At 44.1% G+C, this 12781-nt stretch overlaps 1 protein-coding gene across 3 annotated transcripts in view; it reads left to right on the forward strand.

The window, feature by feature from the left end:
- Nucleotides 1–1884: 1884 nt before the first annotated feature.
- Nucleotides 1885–12781, forward strand: part of WIPF1 (WAS/WASL interacting protein family member 1) — a 120006-nt gene continuing 109109 nt past the window's right edge. For 2 of the 3 annotated variants that reach the window (XM_068544889.1, XM_068544890.1), the window contains exon 1: nucleotides 1885–2034. The gene's annotated coding sequence lies outside the window, so the exon portion shown is untranslated. The remainder of the gene's footprint in view (nucleotides 2035–12781) is intronic. The other variant, XM_068544888.1, reaches the window with a different exon arrangement.

A 12781-nucleotide genomic window follows, 5' to 3' on the forward strand; every position in this document is an offset into this window, starting at 1 on the left:
ATTTGAAACTTACAACTAAGTTGTGAAAATAGTAAAAAGTGTTTCCACGTACCCTTCACTCAGCTTTCCTAAATATTAACATCTAACATAACCATAGCCCACTCACTGAAACTAGAAAATTACCACTGATAAAATACTATTCAGGTTTTGGCCTTATTGAGAGAAATGCTGTCTGAGGAGAGAGAGCCAGGGCACTCTGGACAACTGATCACTGACTTTATGGGTGACTTAAAACAGTAGACAATTCAGAATACCATCTATTTTTGGCTTCCAATGATGAAATAATGGGAATGGACATATATTTTATCTTCCTAATTTTCTTTTTTGTGTACAAATGCAAAATTTATATGGATTCTTGAAAGACACACACTCAAGAGAGTTCTTATCCCAACCAATATTTAATCAATTCCTTAAAAGTTGCCAGGAGCTCTACTGGGCTTTGGGGAATTAAAGATAAGTAAAAATTCCTGTTCCACTTGTGTGCTGCTACTCTGCTCATCTTTAGAGGGATTATCACATTTAATCCTTACAACAATCCGAAGAGGTAAGAGCTATTGTTATCCCTATTTGACTGAAGCAGAAATTGAGGCTTAGAGGGCTGATAGGAGCCAGCTCCTGGACTTAACTTCCATGATACACAGTGGTAAGTGCTACTGACTTTTTTTTTCAAGTCTGGAATAATATACTGATATATGAAATCAATGGTCTTCATTTTATATAAAACATAGCAAGCATATGCATATCACTATAGAAATGGTTGAAAAAGAAAAGCTTCGAGTGATGAAATACATAATGAACCTTTAAAAGATGGGTACACTTAGGGACAAATTTTGTCACTGGGAAGTTTATCCATGTTACCAACCTCTTTCCCAGAAGAATTACTGTATCTGTTAAGAGCATGTCAAGGTACAAGTGTGCACATGGGAACTGGCATAGGAGCAGACAGCCTAAAGTCAAGGATGAAACACCTTCTCAGCCTAGGACATCAATTCTGAAGTGCCTATGTTCCCACCTTTTCTGCTTTTATTTAAGGGGATACACAGCCTTGATATTTTAACAATATGATTAAATGGTTATTATATAGATCGTAACTTGTTCTTTTCAAATGCACACGTTCTAACATCTCTGTCGTATTAGTGAGTATTAACTTTTCTTTGGAGCCTGGAAACGGCGGCTTTCAGAGCCGGTCAGTAACAGCTCCAGCAACAGAGTAGAGCCTCAGCTTTCTCCAAATGTTTGCTGTTGATGCCACCGTATTTGAGGATGTGGGTGGCTGATGACAAATCCATCCCCACTAGGAGCAAAACCATTCAATCCCAGCCGATTCTTGGTGCTAGGGGGAGGGGGAGGGGCGGGCATCTTTACACGAGAGGAGTAGCACTACTGTCCCCACGCAGTGTTCAGGAAGACAGATGTGGATGGACCCTGGGCCTCTGTGGGCGCCACTCCATTTTAAAATTCATTTTTAAGATGAATTTCTATTTAAGGTGTCTCAAAGCAGGCCCCTTCTTTTGAGAACAGAGGAGAAGGCGATGAGAAAAGGTCTTCCCTCGGGGTTGGGGGGTAACCCCGGCAGCGGGAAGCTGGAGAGCTTGCAGTCCTTGGGGGAAAGGGCCCTCGGCTGGACACCCCTTCCAGTTCCCGCTCCTCTGCAAACACAGGGGAGGGAGACGGAGCGACACACGAGCCCCAGACTCCTAACCGCCCCACTACTGCCACGCTCCTCCAGGGTCCCGAGGCCGCGGGGCGCAGAACCTCGGCACCAGGCAGCGCGGGCGCGGCGCGCAGACAGGAGGGCGAAGGGCCGACGGCTGCCTCGCGGCGCGTCCACATGTGGCAGGGCCGCAGGGGGGTGGGGACGGGGAGCCGAGGGGGAGGGTTTACATCCCAGCGAAGTTCCCGGATGGTCGCAGCCTCCCGGCGCTGAGCACTTTTCCTGCCCGGCTGCTCAGCCCTACGGACTGGGGAGAAGTTTCCCAGAAAAAAATGCCCGGTGCGCCGCGAGGCCCTGGAGCCCCACGGAGCCGCTGCGCGGTAAGGGACGCGCCGCCGCCGCCACCGAGGGCGCGACCGGGTTCCGGGGACTCAGGGCAACGCCCGTGGAGACCCTCGCAGCCGCCGGGGACCCCGGGGAGGGGCTGGGCGGCGCGGCTCGGCGCCGGGTGGGCGCGGGCGGGGGCCGCGGGGACGTCGGGGCTGCGTCCGCTGCGGGCGGGGGCGCGGGCGCGCGGTCTCTTGGGGGGCTCGACTCGGGCCCGGCGGCTCGCGCGTCCTGCCGGCTGGCCGGCGGGCGGGGGAAGAAGGGGCCGCGGACCGATGGGCTCCGGACGCGGGCGCCTCTGGGGCTGGGCGCGCTGCTTGGCTCCGCCGAGCCTGGGGCCGCCCGGGGGGCTCGGCCCCGCTCGCGCTGTGGGTACCCGCGGCAGGGGCTTCGCGGGGATGCGCTGGGGCGCGTCTTCCCCCTTGCTCCCCATCCCCAGCGCCGGCGGATGGGGACTTTCGGGCATCGCCGGGGCCAGTTCCTGCTCTGGAGCCGCTTCGCTTTCTTCGCTGGGGAATCGTACCCATCCCGCAACTCGGCTTCCCAAACTCGCCTCCCGCCGGGTGCCCCAGGCTGCTGCTCGCGCAGTGGGCGGTGTAGACGCGCGCGTTCGATGTGTGCAGTGACCTTAGAGGACTTCTAGTCCCCGTCAGCGCTTTTCTCCCGGGGCCTCTCCCGAACTTTCCGGGCAGGTTCACTTCAGTCTCATTCCCTCTACATTTTCTTTTTAAAAAAGAACAGTTAAAGTTGCAAGGGTAAGAGAAACCAGCTGACCCAGTCAGGGGGACCCAAATCTTCAACTCGTGGTTAGACTTTGAACTCTTTGAGATTAACAAAGGGTGCGTCTGCGAGGGGCCCAGCCTGGCCAGGTCCTCTGGTCCTGCTCAATCCCGGAGGAATACATATTCCTTCCTGGGCCACGGGCTCCTGACTTCATCTCAGTTCTCTGGGAAGCCTCTCAGGTTGTCAGCAGTGACTGGATGGACTTGGTCCCTTTTTCTGAAAATTGCGTGTCACTCTTGTCCCCTGCATGGTCACTGGACCCCACCCCCAATCGCTGGCCGTGGGTAGTCCCAGGCTTTAGGCGGTGCAGCCGCGGAGCCCCTGGACAGAGTCCCGCCCTAGGTGGGTTTTCTTTTGCCAGTTTCCCAAGGCAATTCCAAAACAATACTGCAGCTTCATTTTGAGTCATTGGCATATTTTTTCCTCCTCAAAAAAAATGCCTTTTTCTCTAGCGGATAAAATAACTCCGAAGGATTTTACTTTTCCGTTTGTATAAAATACCTTTTGACTTCCGGAGGTGAGAGATCCTGCATAGGCCATCAGTATTTGCATCTTAATCCCTCTTTACAGGGCTTACAACTCTGCCTTCACTCTTGCTGTGTATCTTTACCTGCCTGACATCCCCACAAGGTTGAGTTTCTCAGGGACCAAATCTGCAGCCATCTGTAGGAGCCCATTACCTGTTGAGTGGAATTCTGCAGACTAGACTCTGCAGATGTTATTAAAACATTTTAATATCATCTTCTTCCTTGGGACCTACCCAACCTCTGCCATAATTTTGGCTCCCTAGGCAGCACATAAACTCTTAGGTTTGTGTGATGTAGAACAGAGAGATTTGTAAGCCAGTTAAAATCAGGTTCTGGTACATTTAGAGACAATGAGATTACTTCCAGGTGGAGAGATTCATGCCTTCTTTCATTTGTTTGTTCATTTCAGCAATTAAGTGTCTACTGTGTGTTCAACCACTTTCTGGCCCCTTAGGCATATCATGCATATTGTGTACCTTGAGCCTCACTTATCTCATCCAAGAAATGGGGTTGATAACCTTTGCTCTTCCTCCATCTCATCGTGTGAGGATCAGGTGGGATAATGGCGTGTGAAACAGCAAAAAGCAGCACAGCACAAGGCATTGGAGGGCCACACAGACCCAAGAGCAATAAAGGGCTAAAGTGGTGGGACGGGGCAGTGAGGAGAGGGTGGGATTCCTTTACTTTTTAAACGCACTGTCTTAGTTGCTCTGGCCAGGGATGAGCCCGCTTTTGTGGGAAGTATTTGTTACTGGGTCTGTGTCACCGTCTTAGATATTTCAGGGTGTTCCTCACTACGGTTGTAATTTTAGGAACATACATGGCTTTTACAGTGCACATCAGGAGAACAGAATTAAAGAAAAGAGCCTTTTGCTATTGTTGCTGTAACCCCTTCAGTTTTAAGCATCTGTTATTTGGGATTGTGTCTCCCAGAGCCGTCATCTTCCGGAAGCCTGCCCTCCCGTGAGGTCTACCAAATTCCTAATGATTTTCATACAGAGGTTTCTCTGCCACTGTGACCCAGCAATCCACAATTATGTTGCAGTGCTGGACAGTTTGGTAGGCCTTGTGAATAGCCAGGACCCACGTATGTGAATCGGCTCACAGTTGAAATCAAGCAACATGCTCATTTGGCATTGAGGGTCCCTTTTAGGGGTCACTGTTGTGCCCTGTGCCAGGGTAGAAGGGGAGACCTAGCTCAGAAGGAGATGGGGTTTGGTCCCTGAATGCTTACCTTCTGGTAGAGATGAGACATGGTTTTGAACAGTAGGAATGCAGGGTAGAATGTGGTAAATAAGATGAAAAAAAGGTACAGATCAAATACAGGGAATTTAGAGGAGAGTGAAATTACTTCCAGCTGGAGAGAGTCAGTCTTCCCTCATTTGTCTATCTAACAAGTATTTACTAAGTGTCTTCCATGTGCCAGGCATGGGAAGATTCATAGGCACATGTCCATTGTGTTCCATCTTCCCTGCTCCAACTGAGGAACAGTTCAGTTTCCTCCTCCCTGGGAGAAATGAATACTTCCTTACGGGCCTCATTGCCCAGCCCAACATTTATCAATTGTTCTCACCTTGTAGGGATTACGGTCAGGTTAAAATAATTAACTCTGTGCCTTTTATACTTTGAAGTAATAAAAACTCTGAGGCTCACCATATTCCCCAGAATACCTTCAATTAGTTGAGTAATGCTATCTACCTAACACGCTTTAACCAGTATTGAAGTATGCTGGTCCTTAGTCATGGGTGTGACTTAAAAAGGCTTGATTCTGTAAGGCTGGGGTGAGGCCCAGGAATCTATTTTTGAAAGCCCCCCCAGGTGGTACTGACGTACTACCACCTGCAGAGTCCCTAAAGGTAAAACCGTGAGCCAGGAGGTCAGGCAGATCTTCCATTCCCAGCTCTGTCTTCCACATGTTCTGCGACTTCTGTTTCTTTATCTTTAAAATCAGAGTACTGTAACCACCTGTACCTACGGGGTTGTTCTGAGGGTCGGATGAAATCATGGATGTGAATCACTTGGCAGATTATCCAGGACAGTGCTGCTGCTAGATATTTGTGGGCCATTATTATTTTTTTTTTCTTCAGCTAAGACAGCAAGAGATGATTTATTGTACACATGTTACATTCAGCCACAGCTGAGAACAGAACTAGTCCAGAATGTCACAAGTCCAGGGCAAAGGACTGAAAGGGACCATTTTGATACCAGCAAGATGGGTCTCTCGGAGGTGGTCAAGGCGATCAGAATGGCCATAAATGTTCCAGATCCATTGAGACAAGTTCTAGACAGTTGGCATGCAGTCCGACGACTTGTACCAGCGTGCCTGGCCTCTGGCTTCCCTTGTTTCTGCTCCCGTGGCTTCCATGGGTGTACGAGTTTACTTGGACCTCTGCCCCATCTTTCTTCTTTTGCTCTTCAGCCTGCGCCTTTGCTTCTTCCTCCACCACCACCTCCTCTGCTTCTCCCCAAACTATCCTTCCTCTCCCAACAGCTCTTGAGCACCCTTGAGAACCCCGTGATCCGGAACGATGGCGGCCTTCCCTTGCCACGTCTCCTCCCACAATCTCCAGTTCTTACAGCCTCAGCTCACTGGCAGGGACTGCTTACCTTCGCTCTCATGGCGCGGAGGTTTCTCGGAAGATGGCGCCAAGGCCGAGACTGTGGGTCATTGTTATTATCAGTGTTAATTTGCACAAAACACTCTGTAGGTATTCTTCTTTCCATATGGAAATTACAAAAGGGCCTAAACATAGGAACTGCTTTGTATATAAATTAGCACGTAATAATCCCTCGGCTGTCTGTAGTTTATTGAGCATTTCACACTGATCACCTCATGCATTCTCTTAACAGCTGAGGAGGAGGGACGTCACAGAGGAGAACGTCAGTATGGGGGGTGAGGGGAGGGCTACCAGCCTGTGGTATCTGCTTAGCCAGTCAAGCTACTCTGTTGAGACGACCAGGGCAGATAAAGGGCCAGGGGAAGAAAGGTGTGCTACTTTCCTGTCCCTTTGGCACCAGGAAGTGCTGGGGTAACATGTTGTGGTAGTCACACGGTGGCCCTCATCCGTGGGGGGTGACCGGGGGGACTGCCTGTCCCCGGCCAAGCTGCTTTGGTCGCAGGTGTCGCACCCACGCCCACCGGATGGGAGCAGCACTGCTCTCGTGTTCCCTGGCGGCCAGGAGTCGAGAAGCGTTGACGGATGCCTGGGGAGCGTGCTCAGCATTGCAGCCTTCAGGTCAGGCGTCCATACTTGGTGAGAAGTCAAAAATAATTGACTTTGCTAATACTCAATAAAAGAAGAACGTAGCTAAAATAAACAGGCAAAACAATCACCTACAGTTTTCATTAGTTTAGAAGCTTCAGAAACATGGTTCATATTGTAAAACCATGTTGCTGTGATGTTATACAAGTAGTCATCCCTTGGTATCCGAGGGGCATTGGCCCAGGACCCCCTGTGGATACCAAACTCTGCAGATGTGGAGGGCTGACTATAACATTTTAGCATACTAGGGATATATTGTTTCTCTTCTAATAAGCCATCTTTCCATTGTAACTCAGTATCTTCCTTTTAATTTCCTTTTATTGCTTAGTTATATTAATTTAAGTGAATCAGATTTTCAAAGCTCTCTGTGATCTGGCCCAAGCTTTACAAAATCTCTCCTTCCTTTCCTTCCTTCCTTCCTGCCTTCCTTCCTTCCTCCCTCCCTCCCTCTCTTCCTCCCTCTTTCCTTTCCTTTCTTTAACATTACCACTTACTATGTGTCATTTAATTGAATCATTTAATAGTCACACAGCCCCGTGAGGTAGATTCTATACATGTATGTGGAGCCTGAGACTGAGAGAAGTTCGGTAACTTGCCCAAGGTCACACAGCTAGTGACAGAACTAGTATTCAAGCCTGGGGCAGTCTGATTCCAAACTCTGCACTTTTAACCCTTAACTTCACCTTCTGCTGTATTATACGCCACTTTTCATGCTGTGGACTCCAGCCAAAGATTCTTTTCCATTCCCATCTGTATGCCTCTGCTTTGCCATTTCTCCACTTGACACTGCCCTTCTCCTCACTTGTATGTTGAATCCTATAGATTCTTCGTATTGGCCACAAGTACTTGTTGAGAAGAAAAATAGCAGACTTTGTTGATACTCAATAAGAGAAGAATACAGCTAAAATAAACAGGAGACACAATCACCTACAAATTTTGTTAGTTCAGTGGATTCGATGAACATGGTTCACATTGTAAAAACATACTTCTTAAGAAAAGTCGAAACGCCATCTTCTTCTGGAGCCGACTCCTCCCTCTTCTTAGTAAATTCTCATTGCTGTCTGTTTGGGCCTCACCTGTGGCTCGGAATCCACTCTATTCCGTATTGGAGTCACTTGCATGTGTTTTTTTCTCCCTCATTAGATTGTAAACTCTTTGAAGGAAATAACTTAATTTTTTTTTTTTTTACATTCTCTCAGAAACAGTAGGTTCTTGTATAGTAGGTTCTCAATTAATGTTTGTTGAATGGCAGTTTATTTCCACCACTCTGGTTGTAAGGTTTGAGGTGAGTGAATTTTTTACAAAGGCAGAGTAGATTTTGATGTTGGCTTCTGAAGATGCTGGGAAACAAGTTTCATCCTAAGAGTGATTTCATCCTTCACCATGATTGATATGTATAATACATTACTTTTCATCACATACATAATTATCTTTAAATGCTGTTTATCTTTATTTCTTCCAAATTGAAAAATAACAATGATCCTAACAATAAAGGAATGGGATTTATTGTAGAACCTAAGAAGTAACATTTCCTGATCTAATACCTGTATGTGATTCACTTCCACATTAGTGAGTGTTCAGGCTCTCCCACCCACGGATTTTCCATCTTTTTCTTTGAGCTAAGAGGTGATGTGCAACTTGAGAAAGGAGTTTAAGCAAAATTGAAGGACACTAGCCTCTCCCCAGACTGCCACAGACTCCTTTGTACTTGGAGGATAAATAGTCCTCTTAGGTAAGAGGTGTCTGCAGGAGGAAGGAAATGGTGAATAAAATGGAAAATTGAGGGCCAAATAGTTTCCTTGGCCAGGGGAGTCAATTACGATTTAAAATAAAAGTTAATTTTACATATGTTCCATATTTCTTACATAGGCAATACACATCTATATATGTTTATATATATATATATATATATACACATTTACATTATTTAAATATATTTTTTCTCTCATAGGCAATACTTGGTTACTTTAAATACTGAATATGTAATGTGTACACCTTACCTCATTGTAACAGCTAAACACAGTTTGATTACATTCCTCCTATTCTCCCTCCTCCACCCCACATGTTTGAGACTGGGTTATTTGCATTTTGCTTGCCTGATAGTTTTAGCATTTCTTGGATATACTGCTACTATGTTCTTAATAGTTGCATGGCATTCTGCTGTCGGGGTGGATATATTTTCCTGTTTAATGACTGTCTTCTCATCTGTTCGCTCTTGCTAATGATGCCCAGACAACTAGTCCATTGAGTCAAGTCAGACAACCAACCAATTCAGTGACAGCATCAATATAATCATTTAGTTGGCTTACACAGACCAAATGGGCAGTTGGTTGAATTTCTTGCTTTTCAACCACTTGTGTGTCACCCAGCCCGTTTCTGAAACTTCCCAAGCATTTTTCTATAGGCATATGCAGGAGATTAGGTCTGTTGACTGAAGAATTTAGGCCTGGGAGGGACCAAGAAAGAAATCTGGCCACATCTTTGATGCAATTTTGAAGTGTTGAACATGTTATCAAATAATATTTCAGGAAACTCTGAGACTATTTTCTGCCCTAGGCAGGATAGATTTTGAAAGCAGAGAACCTTTAGACCTTGGAGAAGATCTTGAGAAAACATGTACCCTAGCTATTTTTTTTAAAAAATGTAAACAGTGGGATCAGTGTCTTCACCACAATAGACTTGTGTTATGGGGATGGATATTTAAATACTGGAGACAGATCAGCCAGAGATAGAAGGGGAAGAAATGGGTGTTCTTGAGCAGGCTCATGTAATGTAAGGAGCACATGTATGTGCTGCGGGAGGGACTTTCAGGAAGGACCAGGGTGATGGATTGAGACAAAAGGGTGGGGGCAGAGAGAATAAAACAAGACGAAACCAGTTATCTTTCCCAGGCCCCAGAAGGCAGGCTGGGGGACACTAAGACAAGTTTTCAGATGGTACTGAAATTTCTAATTCAATTTTTGAGGGCCTAGAAAAAGGCAAAGTAGTTGAAGTCTTTTTAAAAATCTTTAAAAAGTAGTAATTTACTTTAGCAGTGCCTATTCTTATCTATTAGAGCTAGAATTTGATTGCCGCGCATGGTTTAAAATTTAACCCAAAGCATCAGTTTAAATAATCCCAGGTTTTGTGAGTAAAATTCCACATTATTCTTTTCCCTAGAGTTTTAGCACTGTTTAAAAAAAAAAGCCTCACATGTTGTTTGAGACAAAATAAAAAATTAGATCATTGTTAAAATTGGGGATTACTTTACGTGATACTTTACAAAGATGTTGGAGCTAGAACCTTATTAATTAAACATTGTAAACCTTCCCCCCCTTAATCTTCTCCCTTTGATGAGAAACTGGCAGAAGAAAAAGAGAAAACAATTCTCAGTTGGTTAAAGGACCGTGCATGGGGTATTATGGTATTACTTTAACCATAACATTCCTTTCTGTATAGAATTTTTGCATACATCATCTCTACTTTGCTGTGATGAAACACGTCCCTTTTGTCAACCACCAAACCAGGTGCTCAGTCTTTGTAATTCAGTCTTTGCTGAAAATGTGACTCTTATCACTTAAAAAAAAATTACAGTTTTTACCTTGTTGAGATTACAAAAGTATTTTGTGCTTGATATAAATAAAACAAAAGAGAAAGACGTATACAAAGAAAAAGTTAATTTTTCTCCTATGTCTCTCAAATCTAACCACTCGAGGTAATCAATATTACCAGTTTGGGGTGTGCCCTTGTTTTCTCTTTGCTTATAAAACTATATACAAATATATAAGCACATATATAGTTTTTCTATTAAAAATAGAAACCTTATACACATTAGGCTACATGATTTTTAATTGCGGCATAATTGACACAAAACATTGTATAAGTTTAAGGTATACAAGAGTTGATTTGATACACTCATATATTGTAATATATTACCACCATAGGTTGGCTAACCTCCAACATGTCACATAGTTATCATTTCTTTTTAGTGATGAAAACAGTTAAGATCTAGTCTCTTAGCAACTTTCAAGTATTTAAAACAGTATTGTTAACTATAATCACAATACTGTACATTAGATCCCTAGAACTTATTCATCTTCTAACTGCAAGTTTGTACCCTTTGACCAACATCTTCCCAATTCTCCTACCTCCCCCCACCCTACCCCGGCCCTGGTAACCACCATTCTAATCTCTGTTTCTACAAGTTCGGCTTTTTTAGATTCTACATTTAAATGAGATCATACAGTTTTTGTCTTTTTCTGACTTATTTCACTTAGCATAATACCTTTAAGATCCATCCATGTTGTCAGAAATGGAAGGATTTCCTTCTTTTTCTTGGCTGAATAATATTCGTGTGTGTGAGATATTTTCTGTATCCATTCATCCATTGATGAACACTTAGGTTGTTTCCTTATCTTGGCTATTGTAAATAATGCTACCATAAACATGGGGGTGAAGATATCTTTTTTGATATCCACAAGATTTATTTTTTATTTATTTTATTTATTTACTTTTGGCTGCATTGGGTCTTCATTGCTGCACGTGGGCTTTCTGTAGTGTGGTGAGCGGGGGCTACTCTTCGTTGCGGTGCGTGGGCTTCTCATTGCAGTGGCTTCTCTTGTTGCGGAGCATGGGCTCTAGGCACGCGGGCTTCAGTAGTTGCAAGCAAGCGGGCTCAGTAGTTGTGGCACGTGGGACCTAGAGTGTGTGGGCTTCAGTAGTTGCGGCACATGGGCTCTAGGACGCATGGACTTCAGTAGATGTGGCATGCAGGCTCAGAGGTTGTGGCCCGCGGGCGGTAGAGCGCAGGCTCAGTAGTTGTGGCTCACGGGCTTAATTGCTCTGCTCCATGTGGGATCTTCCCGGACCAGGGATTGAACCCATGTCCCCTACGTTGGCAGGCGGATTTTTAACCACTGCGCTACCAGGGAAGTCCCAAGATTTTTTTTTTAATTTTTTTTTTAATATAACAAAACATTATAGCCATTCTCTCCAAATTAAAAACTCATTTATATTATAGCTGATTGATATTCTGTAATTTAACCATTCATATTATTTCAAGTTTTGTGCTACTACAGTTCTTCTCCGAATATCCGTGTGTTCAGAACATACTAACATACAGAAGCTTTGATTTCTGTCACAGTCCCTAAAGTGGTACTACTTTCTAAAAGTTGTAGTAATTCATAGTCCTACTAAAACTATTTGAAAATATCTGTTTCCCCACATCCTTGCCAGTGTAATTCATTTTAGAAGTATAAACTTTCTAATCTCTTTTTCCTGTTTTGTTTCAAGTGATTTCTTTAGGGAGCACTTGTTACTCTCTTTACCTTTTTTTTTTTTTAATTCCATTCATTTGAATTATTCATGCCCTGTCTTTTCCTTAATTTTCTAATGTGCATATGGTTTGTCTTCTAGACCTGGAGAAGAGAAACTTGAGCCTAAGCTCACTGAGCTTAATTGTTCTGTATTGAAATGAAACAAAACACTTGATATCTACATATAACAAAGTAAATACAGACCTTTTGATTCCAATTTTCTCTTTCTGAAATATATTATGTAAGAATTGTCTCAGGAAATATAAATGTCTCACCAGGAAAAATGGAAACTTATAAAACGCAAAGATGGGAAATTTTAAAGGAGTTTTAAGCTTGCACAGCTAACTGGGTTTCCCTCTTGAATCTTAAAGTCTGAAGACAAACATTCTTTGAGAGCATTATTTATAAGTTATGCTGAATTACATCAAGAGGAAAAAGTGAATCATAGCAGATAGGAATTTAAACCTGGAGTGTGGTTGAAAGCCCCTGCCCTTGTGGCTCCTGCTTGTTTTTCTGGGAGGTGAGACTAGATTCCACTGCTCCTGTCCTTGTAGTTGCTGAGTTCACTATAAAATTATTTGTATATAACTCCAGCAGTACATTGGTTAATCAGAAACAGCTGTACAACTGGATTCATTTATATGAACAGAATAACTAAATCAATCTGCAAAATTTCTTGTATTTGGGTAGGTCGGGCCAACATTGTGTAGCCCAGAATAATAACAGTGCTTTGTAACTAACCTGACACAGATGGCAAAAAGATTGTGTCTGGGCAGCAGACATTGGAACTGAAAATTAAGAAGCCCTGTGAGTCCTTGATATCTGCCATAATAAAGTGTTGCTCTATTTTTAATGTGAGTGTTTTAAAGGCTA

The sequence above is a fragment of the Eschrichtius robustus genome, chromosome 5 (assembly GCF_028021215.1).
Source record: "Eschrichtius robustus isolate mEscRob2 chromosome 5, mEscRob2.pri, whole genome shotgun sequence".
NCBI lineage: Eukaryota > Metazoa > Chordata > Mammalia > Artiodactyla > Eschrichtiidae > Eschrichtius > Eschrichtius robustus.